Here is an 11,954-nt window from a genome sequence, read left to right on the forward strand (position 1 = left end):
CAGTGGTTTGTAGTTGGACACAGGAAGAGGAACATCACACACCGGGGCCTGTTGTGGGGTAGGGCGTGGGGGAGGGATAGAAATAGGAGAAATACCTAATGTAAATGATGAGTTAATGGGTGCAGCAAACCAACATGGCACATGTATACATACGTAATAAGCCTGCATGTTGTGCACATGTACCCTAGAACTTTATAATAATAATAATAAAAAGAAAAAAAAAACAAAGAACAAAAAACAGAAGAAAAGCTTCATGACATTGAATTTGGCAATGATTTCTTGAATGTGACTTCTAAAGCACAGACAATAAAATAACAAATAGATTAATTGGACTTAATAACAAGCACTTTTGTGTGTTAAAGGATATGATTAATAGAGGGAAAAGGCTACCTACAAAGTGGAAGATACTACATTTAGTATTCATATATTTGATAAGGAATCAGTATTCAGACAATATTTTCATGTGATTCAGCTATTCCGGCTTCTAGGTACACACTGCAAATAATTTGAAGTAAGGGCTCAAATAGATATTTGTACACCCATGCTCATAACCCCATTATTTATAATAGCCAAAAAGTGGAGAACAACGCATGTGTCTATAGATAGATTAATGGATAAACAAAACATGTTATAAATACACTGGAATATTATTCCATCTTAACAAGTAATTGAATTCTGATACATGCTACAGTGTTGATGAGCCTTGAAGACATTACACCAAATAAAATAAAACAGACACAAAAGGACAAATATTGTATAATGCCTTATATGAGATACCTAGATTAGTCAAATTCATAGGGACAGAAAGTAAAATGGTGGTTTCCAGTAACTGAATGAAAAGAGGTATGGGGAGCTATTGCTTAGTGGGTATAGAGTTTTAGTGTGGGAAAGATAAAAACATTTAAGAATGATGGTTGCAAAATAATATACCACTAACTTATAAACTTAAAATAATTAAAGCAGTAAATTATGTTGTGTATATTTTCCCATAATAAAAATGTATTCATTGTTATATTATCAGTAAAACAGCAGTAGGTCCACAATTGAGTTTTAACAACCTTAGTTGTCGTTACTGCTGCAGCTGCTGCTGCTACTAGTACTACTACTGTTCTGTCGTGTTAGAAACATGTGTTGATATTTGTTTTGCACACAATCCAGCTTTTCTGGAATCTCACTTCTTCACAGAGTTTGGCTCCAAGGAACTGTGTGCACCATAGTCCCTCAACAATTACAGATAGGATTAGGAGTAAAGACATAATCCCATTTGGGCCAATTACATTATTATAGTGTCAGAGCAATGATCAGTTAGAATCACTATGTCTCTGGAATCAAAATATGGAAACTGTGGGACAGATACATCCTTTCTGGTAGATGAAGAAGTAGAGAAAACTAACCTGCAGTGTAGAAAATAAATGAAATAGAAACACACAGTTTTTATATTTTTCCTTGCATTTTATTGCATATCTGCTCTTATGTGCATATGAAAAGCATATATTCCTTATCTTTTCATTTAGACTGTTCCCTTTTCTGGCACCCAAAGAATAAACTGCCATGATAATATTTAAAAAGTCCTTTTAGAACAACAGTGTGACTAAGTATAAATCCAGTATCCTATAAACATAGCTCTGCTGAAGGTATTTGATTAACTCTTCATAAAATTTCTTTGTTATTTTTGGCAACACCCAATTCAAAACATAAGTTAATAATAAGTGCTGTTTGGTCAAACATTTACTAGTACAAAGAGGTAAGAAGGAAAACATGCTCCATGAGGACAAAATTGATGTCTGCCTTATTCAACAAACAGTACGTTGTATGAGAGGCAGATGAGTAAATATTTATTCCCTGAATAATTAATGAGCAGAATTATATAATTTCTGAGTGCCTTGGAGGTTTTATTACCAAAGTTCATTCTCCTATAGTCTTGATTTTCTTGTTAAATTCTAAGCTTGTTTAAAAACAAGAACTGTGTGTGTCTTGCACAACACATTATCAGAACCTGTTATACAATTGACACTCAATACATACTTGTTGAAGTAAAGAATGCATTATTTCTAAACAACAAAGTGTGTAGTGTAGATGTCACAGCACAGCTTGGTGTGTATAAATTCAGTCTTTTCAGGTCATCAGAATTTGAAATGAAAATGTTAGTATTTGAGAGAAAGTAGACTGGACATGGTGGCTCATGCCTGTAATCTCAACACTTTGGGAGGCCAAGGCAGGCTGATGGCTTGAGCCCAGGGGTTTGAGACCAGCCTAGGCAAGTGGTGAAAACCATCTCTACAAAAAGTACAAAAATTAACCAGGTGTGGTTGCACATGACTGTGGTCCCTGCTACACAGGAGGCTGAGAGGCAGGAGGATCACTTGAGCCCTGGAGTTCCAGGCTGCAGTGAGCCCTGATCACGGCACTGCACTCTAGCCTGGGTGACAGAGAATGACCCCGTCTCAAAAACGTGAAAAGAAAAGAAAAGAGAAAAGAAAAAGAAAAAGAGAAAAAGAAAAGAAAAAAAAGTAGCCAGGTGTGGTGGCTCACGCCCATAATCCCAGCACTTTGGGAAGCTGAGGTGGAAAGATAATTTGAGACCAGGAGTTCAAGGTTGAGTGAGCTGTGAGCCATGATTGTAACACTGCATTCCAGCCTGGGCAACAGAGTGAGACTCTGTCTCAAAAAAACAAAACAAAACAGAAAAAGTACATGTTGGTGCTTAAAGGATTCAGTACTTTATAGGTGCAGAAGTAGTTATTCTCTCCAAAATTGAATTTACAGTATCTTGTGGGCAATACAATTTGAAATGACACATCAGAGACTTGAAATCCCAAGTATTAGACTGAGTTATACGTTTCTTTTAATATCTCCCTGCCTCAGATCAGGTTTGGTCTAGAAACTTCTGAATTAGTTAAATGTATAAGAGTTTTAGGGTTGGTTCCTCCTGAAACAAGGACAGAACCTGACATTAATGCAGGGCGTACCCTGTGAGTCCTGGTAAGTTGATTTGTTCCTGAATTAGGCTAGAATACAGTTAGAGAAGAAGCCAAGAAAGGGAATAAAACATAATAATAAAACAGTGGTTATATTAAAGTATGAAAAATAGTATGTAATAAAGATATCACTTTTGTGTCTGAATCAAACTTTCTTAAATTTGATTAAATATGAATTATTGATGTGCTGTACGGATGTTTCAAATGTGCACCTGACAAAAGAGAGGTCTGTTTTATGGAAGCATAATTAAATCCAAAGAAAAAGGCATTTGGCTAATTAGAAAGCTGAAAGGCCATAAAAATAATCAAAGTAAATATTCAAAAATCAACTACAGAGCTCAAACATGAAAACATACCTTAGAAGTATATATAAAGGTTTCAATTGCCACATTTTGTTTCAATAGATTTTGAGAAACAGGTGGTGTTTGGTTACATGAATAATAATGAATTCTTATAGTGGGAATTGCTGAGATTTGGTGCACCTCTCACCCAAGCAGTGTATGCAGTACCCAGTGTGTGGTCTTTCATCCCTTGCCACCCTCCCACCCTTATCCCCTGAGTTCCCAAAGTCCCTTATATCATTCTTATGCCTATGCACCATCATAGCTTAGCTCCCACTTACAAGTGAGAACATCCAACATTTGGTTTTCCATTCCTGAGTTACTTTACTTAGAAGAATGGTCTCCAAGTCCATCCAGGTTGCTGTGAATGCCATTATTTCATTCCTTTTATGGCTGAGTAGTAGTCCATGGTGTATATATACTGTATTCTCTTTATCTGCTCATTGGTTGATGGACACTTAAGTTGGTTTCTTATCTTTCCAATTGCGAACGGTGCTGCTATAAATGTGTGTGTGTGTAAGTGTCTTCTTCATATAAAGACTTATTTTCCTTTGGGTACATACCCAATAGTGGGATTCCTGGATCGCATGGTATTTCTACCTTTAGTTCTTTAAGGGATCTTTATAGTGTTTTTCATAGTAGTTGTACTAGTTTATATTCCCACCAGCAGTGTGAAAATGTTCCCTTTTCACCACATCCATGCCAGCATCTATTATTTTTTGATTTTTAAATTATGGTCATTCTTCTAAAGTAAGGTGATATCTCTGTGGTTTTCATTTGCGTTTCCCTGATAATTAGTGATTTTGAGCCTTTTTTTTCATATGTCTTTTGGCCAAGTGTATATCTTTTGATAAATGTCTACTCATGTCATTTGCCCGCTTTTTAAATGAGCTTATTTGTGTGAGTTCCTTGTATATTCTGGCTATTTGCCCTTTGTTAGATGCATAGTTTGCAAATATTTCATCCCGTCCTGTGGGTTCTCTGTTTAATCTGCTGATTATTTCTTTTGCTGTGCAGCAACGTTTTGGTTTAACTAGGTCCAGTCTGTTTATTTTTGTTTTTGTTGCATTTGCTTTTGGTTTCTTGACCTTCAACTTTTCGCCTAAGGCAATGTCTAGAAGAGTTTTTCCAATGCTATCTTCTAGAATTTTTATGGTTTCAGTTCTTATATTTAAGTCTTTGATCCATCCTGAGTTGATTTTTTTGTAAGGTGAGAGATGAGAATCCAGTTAAAGTCTTCTATATGTGGCCTGCCAATTATCCCAGTACCATTTGTTAAATAGGGTGTCCTTTTCCCAATTTATGTTTTTGTTTGCTTTGTCAAGGATCAGTAGGCTGTAAGTATTGGACTTTACTTCCAGAGTCTCTATTCTGTTCCATTGGTCTACATGCCTATTTTTAACCAGTACCATGCAGTTTGGATAGCTATTGCATTATAGTATAAAAGTTGGGTAATTTGATGCTTCCAGATTTGTTCTTTTTGCTTAGTATTGCTTTGGCTATGCAGGCTGTTTTTTGGTTCCATTATTGTTTATTCTAGTTCTGTGAAGAATGATGATTGTACTTTGATAGGAATTACATTGAATCTGTAGACTGCTGTGGGCAGTATGGTCATTTTCACAATACTGATTCTACCCATCCATAAGTATGGGATATGTTTCCACTTGTTTTTGTAATTGATGATTTATTTCAGCAGTGTTTTGTAGTATTCCTTGTAGAGATCTTTCACCTCCTTGGTTAGGTGTATTCCTAAGTATTTTATTTTATTTTATTTTATTTTATTTTATTTTATTTTATTTTATTTTATTTTTTTGCAGCTGTTGTAAAAGGGATCAACTTCTTGATTTGAGTCCCAGTTTGGTCATTGTGAGTGTATAGCAGTGCTACTCATTTGTGTACATTGATATTGTATTCTGAAACTTTACTGAATTCATTTATTAGATCTAGTAGTTTTTTCATATTAGTCTTTGGGGTTTTCTAGGAATCCAGCCATATAATCAGCAAACAGTGACAATTTGCCTTCCTCTTTATCAGTTTGGATGCCCTTTATTTCCTTCTCTTCTCTGATTTCTCTGGCTAGGACTTCCAGTACTATGTTAAATAGAAGCTGTGAAAGTAGGCATCCTTGTCTTGTTTCAGTTCTCAGGGTAACGCTTTCAACCTTTCCCCAGTTAGTGTCATATTGGTCATGCGTTTGTCATAGATGGCTTTTATTACCTTGAGTTCTGACCCTTCTTTGCCAATGTTGCTGAGGGTTTCATTCATAAAGTGATGCTGAATTTTGTCAATTGCTTTTTCTGCATTCTGAGGTGATCATATGACTTTTGTTTGTAATTGTTTGTGTAATGTATCACCTTTATTGACTTGCATATGTTCAATCATTCCTGCATCCCAGGTATGGAACTGACTTGATCATGGTGTATTTTCATTTTGATGTGCTATTGGATTTGGTTAGCCAGTATCTTGCTGAGAATTTTTGCATCTATGTTCATCAGAGTTAATGGTCTGTCATTTTCTTTTTTTGTTATGTCCTTTCCTGGTTTAGTTATTAGGGTGATACTGGCTTCATACAATGATTTAGGGAGGATTCTGTCTTTCACTATCTTTTGTAATAATTTTAATAGAATTTGTACCAATTCTTCTTTGAATGTCTGATAGAATTCAGCTGTGCATCCATCTGATCCTGGACTTTATTTATTGGCAACTACTTATTACTCTTTCAATCTTGCTACTTGTTATTGGTCTGTTTGGAGTTTCTATTTCTTTCTGATTTAATTTAAGAGGTTTTTATATTTCCAGGAATATATCCATCTCCTCTATAATTCCTAGTTTTTGAGCATATAGGTGTTCATAGTAGCCTTGATCTTTTTTGTTTCTGGTATTGGCTGTAATATCTCACGTTTAATTTATAATTGAGCTTTTTGAATCTTCTCTCTTCTTGGTTAATCTTGCTAATAGTCTATCAATATTGTTGCTTTTTTCAAATAACCAGCTTTTTATTTCTTTTATCTTTTGTATTTTTTTGTTTCAGTTTCATTTAGTTCTACTCTGATTCTTGTTAGTTTGTTTCTTCTGCTGGGTTTGGGTTTGGTTTGTTCCTGTTTCTATAGTTCTTGGAGGTGTGACTTTAGATTGTCTATTTGTGCTCTTTCATACTTTTTGATGTAAGCATTTAATACTATGAACTTTTCTCTTAGCACAACTTTTGCTGTATCCCAAAGGTTTAGATAAGTTGTGTCACTGTTATAATTCAGCTCAAAGGCGTGTTGAATTTCCATATTGATTTCATTGTTCACCCAAAGGTCACTGAAGAGCAAACTATTTAATTTCCATGTATTTGTATAGTTTTGAGAATTCCTTTTGAGATTAATTTCCAATTTTATTCCACTGTGGTCTGAGAAGGTACTTGATATAATTTTAGTCTTCTTAAATTTATTGAGAGTTATTTTGTGATCTTTCATATGGTCTGTCTTGGAGAATGCTCCATGTGCTAATGGAAATAATGCATATTCTGTGCAGTTGCTAGGTAGAATGTTCTTTAAATATCTGTTAAGTCCATTTGTTCTAGAGTATAGTTTAAGTCCATTGTTTCTTCATTGACATTCTGTCTTGATGACCTGTCTAGTGTTGTCAGTGGAGTACTGAAGTTTCCCACTATTATTCTGTTGCTGTCTATCTAATTTCTTAGGTCTAGTAGTAATTGTTTTATGAATTTGGGAGCTCCAGTTTTAGATGCATATATATTTAGGATTGTGATATTTTTCTGTTGGCTTAATCTTTTTATCATTATATAATGTCCCTGTTTGTCTTTTTTTTTTTTTTTTAACCATTGTTTCTTTAAAGTCTGCATTGTCTGATATAAGTGTAGCTGCTCCTGCTCACTTTTGGTTTCCATTTGCATGGAATGTCTTTTTTTTTTCACCCCTTTACGTTAAGTTTATGTGCATCCTTATATATTAGGTGAGTCTCTTGGAGACAGCAGATACTTGGTTGGTGGACTTTTATCCATTTTGCTATTCTGTATCTTTTAACTGCTGCATTTAGGCCATTTACATTCGACATTAGTATTGAGATGTGAGATACTGTTCTATTTATTATGCTAATTGTTGCCTTAATACCTTTTGTTTATTATTATGTTATTGTTTTATAGGCTCTGTGAGATTTATGCTTTAAGGAGATTCTAGTTTGGTGTACTTTGAGGTTTTGTTTCAAGATTTATAAATCCTTTTACCATTTCTTGTAGGGCTGGCTTAGTAGTGGCAAATCCTCTCATTATTTTGTTTGAAAAATACTTTATCACCCCTTCCATTATGAAGCTCAGTTTTTGCTGGATACAAAAGCCTTGGCTGACAATTATTTCCTTTCAGGGGGCTAAAGATGGGACCCCAGTCCCTTCTGGCTTGTAAGGTTTCTGAATTTCTTATCTGGCAATTCAGAGATTTCTTCTTGGTTTGGATCCATTTTTGGGGAAGCTGGTGTGATTTCTAGGGGTGTCATAGAACCCTGTTTTTTCATGTTACCAGAATTACTTTTCTGGTTCCTTCTCATTTGGGTACACTGTTTCAGTGGAAAGGTCTGAAACTCAAGTCCTGCCATTCAGATTCTCTTGTCCCACAGGGTAATCCCTTGATATGGTGCTCTCCACATTCCTCTAGGGGTGGGGCTTCCTGAGAGCTGAATTGTAGTGACTGTTGTTGATCTTCTTAGTCTAACAACTGGAGCTACAGGACTCCAGGCTGGTGCCAGGGAATGTCTACAAAGAATCCTGTGATGTGATCTGTCTTTAGGTCTGTCAGCTACGGATAGCAGCACTTCTTCTTGTGGAGGTGGCAGGGAAGTGAAGCATACTCTGTGAAAGTCCTTGGTCATAGATATGTTTAGTGTGCTGGCTTTCTCAAACACTAGTTATGCTAGCAGTGAAGTTGTCATGTGGACACACTCAGGACCTCTGGTTAGCCAGGATGTTGCAGGCAGTGCAAATAGGTATTGTCTTCTCTTTCCTGGGATCAGGGTTATTCAGTCATGAGTTGCTGTAATGGCCTGCATTGGCTGGCCAGGAGGTGTCTTTTTCTAGAGAGGACCAGCTGTGGTAGTAGTAGGGGGATATAAGCTTGTCCTAAGTTGACCACGGTATTTCAGTTTCTCAGGTGATGGGTGGGACTTTAAGGCTCCCAAGAGTTTCTATCTTTTGTGTTCAGCTCTGGGTGGTTAGGGAAATACCATCAGGTGGGGGCAGGTTTAGGTGGGTTTGGACTCAAACTCCTTGGGTACGACTTGCTGTGGCCACTATGGGAGAATAAGGATGGGAGGGTGGCTCTCAGGCCAACAGGGTCATGTTCCAGAAGGGATCTTAGCCACCTCTGCTGTGCATATAGTTCACCAGGGAAGTGAGTGAAAGCTGGTAGTGAGTGTCCTCACCCAGCTCCCAAGTACTTCACGAGGCTGGTCTCACTACCACAGAGCTCCACTCAGACCTTGCCCCAGGCTGTGAGCTTCCCTGCTGAGAAGGCAAGCATGACTTTTGGACCTCACCACTCCCTATCTGCCTACTCTTTCTGTGGTGGCTCCCACGCTCTTGAGCTCATATTTGTAGCAGCTCCTGTTCGTCCCCCGAATTCTGCTCAAGAAAATTCATGCTCAGTTTAAACCACTACTAATGTTAGTTGGAAGCTTCCTTTGTCCTCTGACACCTCCTCAATTCCACTGGTTGTCTTCCACAAGAGCCTCAGTGAGGTATAGTTATGGATGGCTTCCTTGGACTTGAGCTGAAGACTGTGAGTACCTACAAGGCACTCCCTCCTGCTGCTTCTACCTTTATATTTTGTGTGGCTCCCTAAATCTGTTTCAGCTCTAGGTAAGGTTAAATCCTTCTCCTATGATCTGGATTTTCAGATTCCCCAGTGGGCATATGTTTTCAGAAGCAGGTTATCCCTCTCTCACACTTAAGGAACTCAGTTTTTTGCCCATTTTGCAGAATTTGCAGTGGCATGCCACTTCTTTCAAAGGATCTGTGAATTCTTTCAGTTTTTCCAAGCGGGAGCTTCACATTAGCCCTGTCTCCTATCCACCATCTTATCTCAACTGCCACGTTAGTATGTATTCTTGGGCTCTTATTCTTCCAGATCTCTTCCATTAATATAAGGTAGCTGAGTGTGTACAAATTGGTTGTTTTCATAAACACCTAACCCAAATGAAACAGAAATTTTTATTCTCATCCTCAGGAAGTTCTCAGAAGGATACAGCTCTGAAATAGACCTAAGTTCAACTTTCATGAAACATTTATAAACATTGCAGATCTTGAGTCTAGACTCTTTCATGGGGGGTGGGGACATCAAGGTAATTTATAGTGTACAACATATGATGATCATTGTTAATATCTCTAAGTATCCATTCCATCCCTTCCCAAATCCTACAGTCAAGGCATATCTCCTTAAGGCACCTGCCTTTATTAATGCTCTCTCTTTCTCTCTCTCTTCCCTCTTTTCTTCCTTCCTCCTTACCCCTCATTTCTCCTCCATCCCATTTCAGTTAATTATGGAGATAAATTTGGCAAATATTAACTACTGTTATTCCTCACCCTCTTGAATCTAACAGTGGCTTTTGGTAATTACCATAGCAAATAAAGTTTCGTTTCTTTTGAAGACCAAAGAAGAGGACCATTATTAAAATTTATAATATATTATTTTCTTTTGTTCACATTTGACTATGTACTGCAGAATGTTTTAGTGGTTAAAGTTCCATGGCTTGGAATTTCTAGACTTTTAACACCAACATGGGTGATGCTTAGGGAATCTAAGAGAGCAAACAGAAACAATTTTTCTAACACTACTAAATTAGTTCTTTTTGTTATGAAAAGCCAAGTAGAGAATACAGCTAATCTTTGAGTCTTCTTTTGATGATTGCTTAGCATAGGAAGAAGTCTATGAATCTATGCTGAAGGGATCCTGGAAGAACATTTGAAAATAAATATACAAAAACAAGTATCTCTGACTCTCACCCTCATTTGTTAGTGGCTGCTAAGAAAGATATAGGGATATTCTGAAGTTCTAAGACAGATAAGGTGAAAGTAAGCAAATATAATGACAAAAAAATAAAATGAGTTGTTTTTGCCATTAATAGCTAAAGATAAGTGCTCTCATTTTGACATCACTAATTCTAACTTTGCATCTGCAAAGAGGAACATCAACTTGGAATTTAAGTCAATACTTTACCTAATTTTCTAAAAATAGGTTTTGTTTTTTTGTTTTTTTTTTTTATCTAAAGGGTGCAATTAACTGTAATGAGATATATAATTCACTCCAAAGGACACAATTGTTTTCTCCAAAAGTAAATTGGAGAGGCAAGAATCAAGTGATTGCTTTAAGGTTTTCTTCTATCTGATTTTTACATATTACAGTTAATCATTCCATTCCACCAGCTTTACTGGTGACCTAATTTCCAGACACTTTCAATGATGAAATCACAAATACTTATTAATGAGTTAAACACTGGCAGGAAAAGCAGAATAAAATCACTTAATTGTCTGCTTTTTCAGAGTATAAGTTTATTAACTCTTTGGGAAATAATATATTTTGCTAATGCAGAAACTAAGTCATGCATGTCCAAAGTTGCAATGTGAATACTTGACTCTTGAATAGATTTAAATGAATGGTCTATGACCAATTTACTAGATATGAAACAATAATAATAGTAAGTTCTGAAAGATGAAATGGCATTGACAGAAAACATGAATAAGTAGCAACAAACATATCTTATAAAATATGTATTTATATTGTGTGTAAGATAATATATGACCTTTCTAGAATAGATGTAGAGAGAAGGAGTTCATCATTTTCACATACCACATTGGATTTTATCTCCGTATCCCTTGCTATGCTCTTTTTCCCCACAAGAAAGAATTTTCTTCTCTTCTTTTGGTTACAAATTAGACTTACCTTTCTTGAAGCATCTCAAGGTCTATCTTGCTCTTTTTTCCATTTACTGTACACTCATAGCAGTTAAAAGAATGAAAAATCAATGAAATGTTAATCTTAAAGAAAAAAATATAATACAAAGTATTTTAAAAGATGTTTTGCACATATTGATGATCCCCAATTTATAATGATTCAACTTATAATATTTTTTACTTTATGGTGAGTTTATCAGGATGTAACCCCATCCTAAGTAAAGCAGCATTTGTATTGTAAAACTATTGTAAAAGCATAACTTTAAATACTAGATAATCTTAATGAAGAAACAGGTGCTATTGGAATGAGTTGTAACCACTATACACAATGTGTCCATTAAAATTCACATGATTGTAAAACTGTCTAATGATACCTGAAAATTATAAGTGAACAAGGGGAAGAGAAATGTTGCTAACTAGCATTAATAATAAACCTTCACAATTAGAGAAAGCCTGACAATAGAGTAAATCTCAGAAGTAAGAACAACTTGACCAAGATCTTTCTGCTAGTATATATCTCCCTAGAAATAATTATGTGTCTTTTCTTTCTTTCTTTCTTTCTTTCTTTCTTTCTTTCTTTCTTTCTTTCTTTCTTTCTTTCTTTCTTTCTTTTCTTTCTTCCTTCCTTCCTTCCTTCCTTCCTTCCTTCTTTCTCTTTCTTTCTTTCTTTCTTTCTTTCTTTCTTTCTTT

Source organism: Colobus angolensis, unplaced genomic scaffold (genome assembly GCF_000951035.1).
Source record: "Colobus angolensis palliatus isolate OR3802 unplaced genomic scaffold, Cang.pa_1.0 Scaffold159, whole genome shotgun sequence".
Taxonomy (NCBI): domain Eukaryota; kingdom Metazoa; phylum Chordata; class Mammalia; order Primates; family Cercopithecidae; genus Colobus; species Colobus angolensis.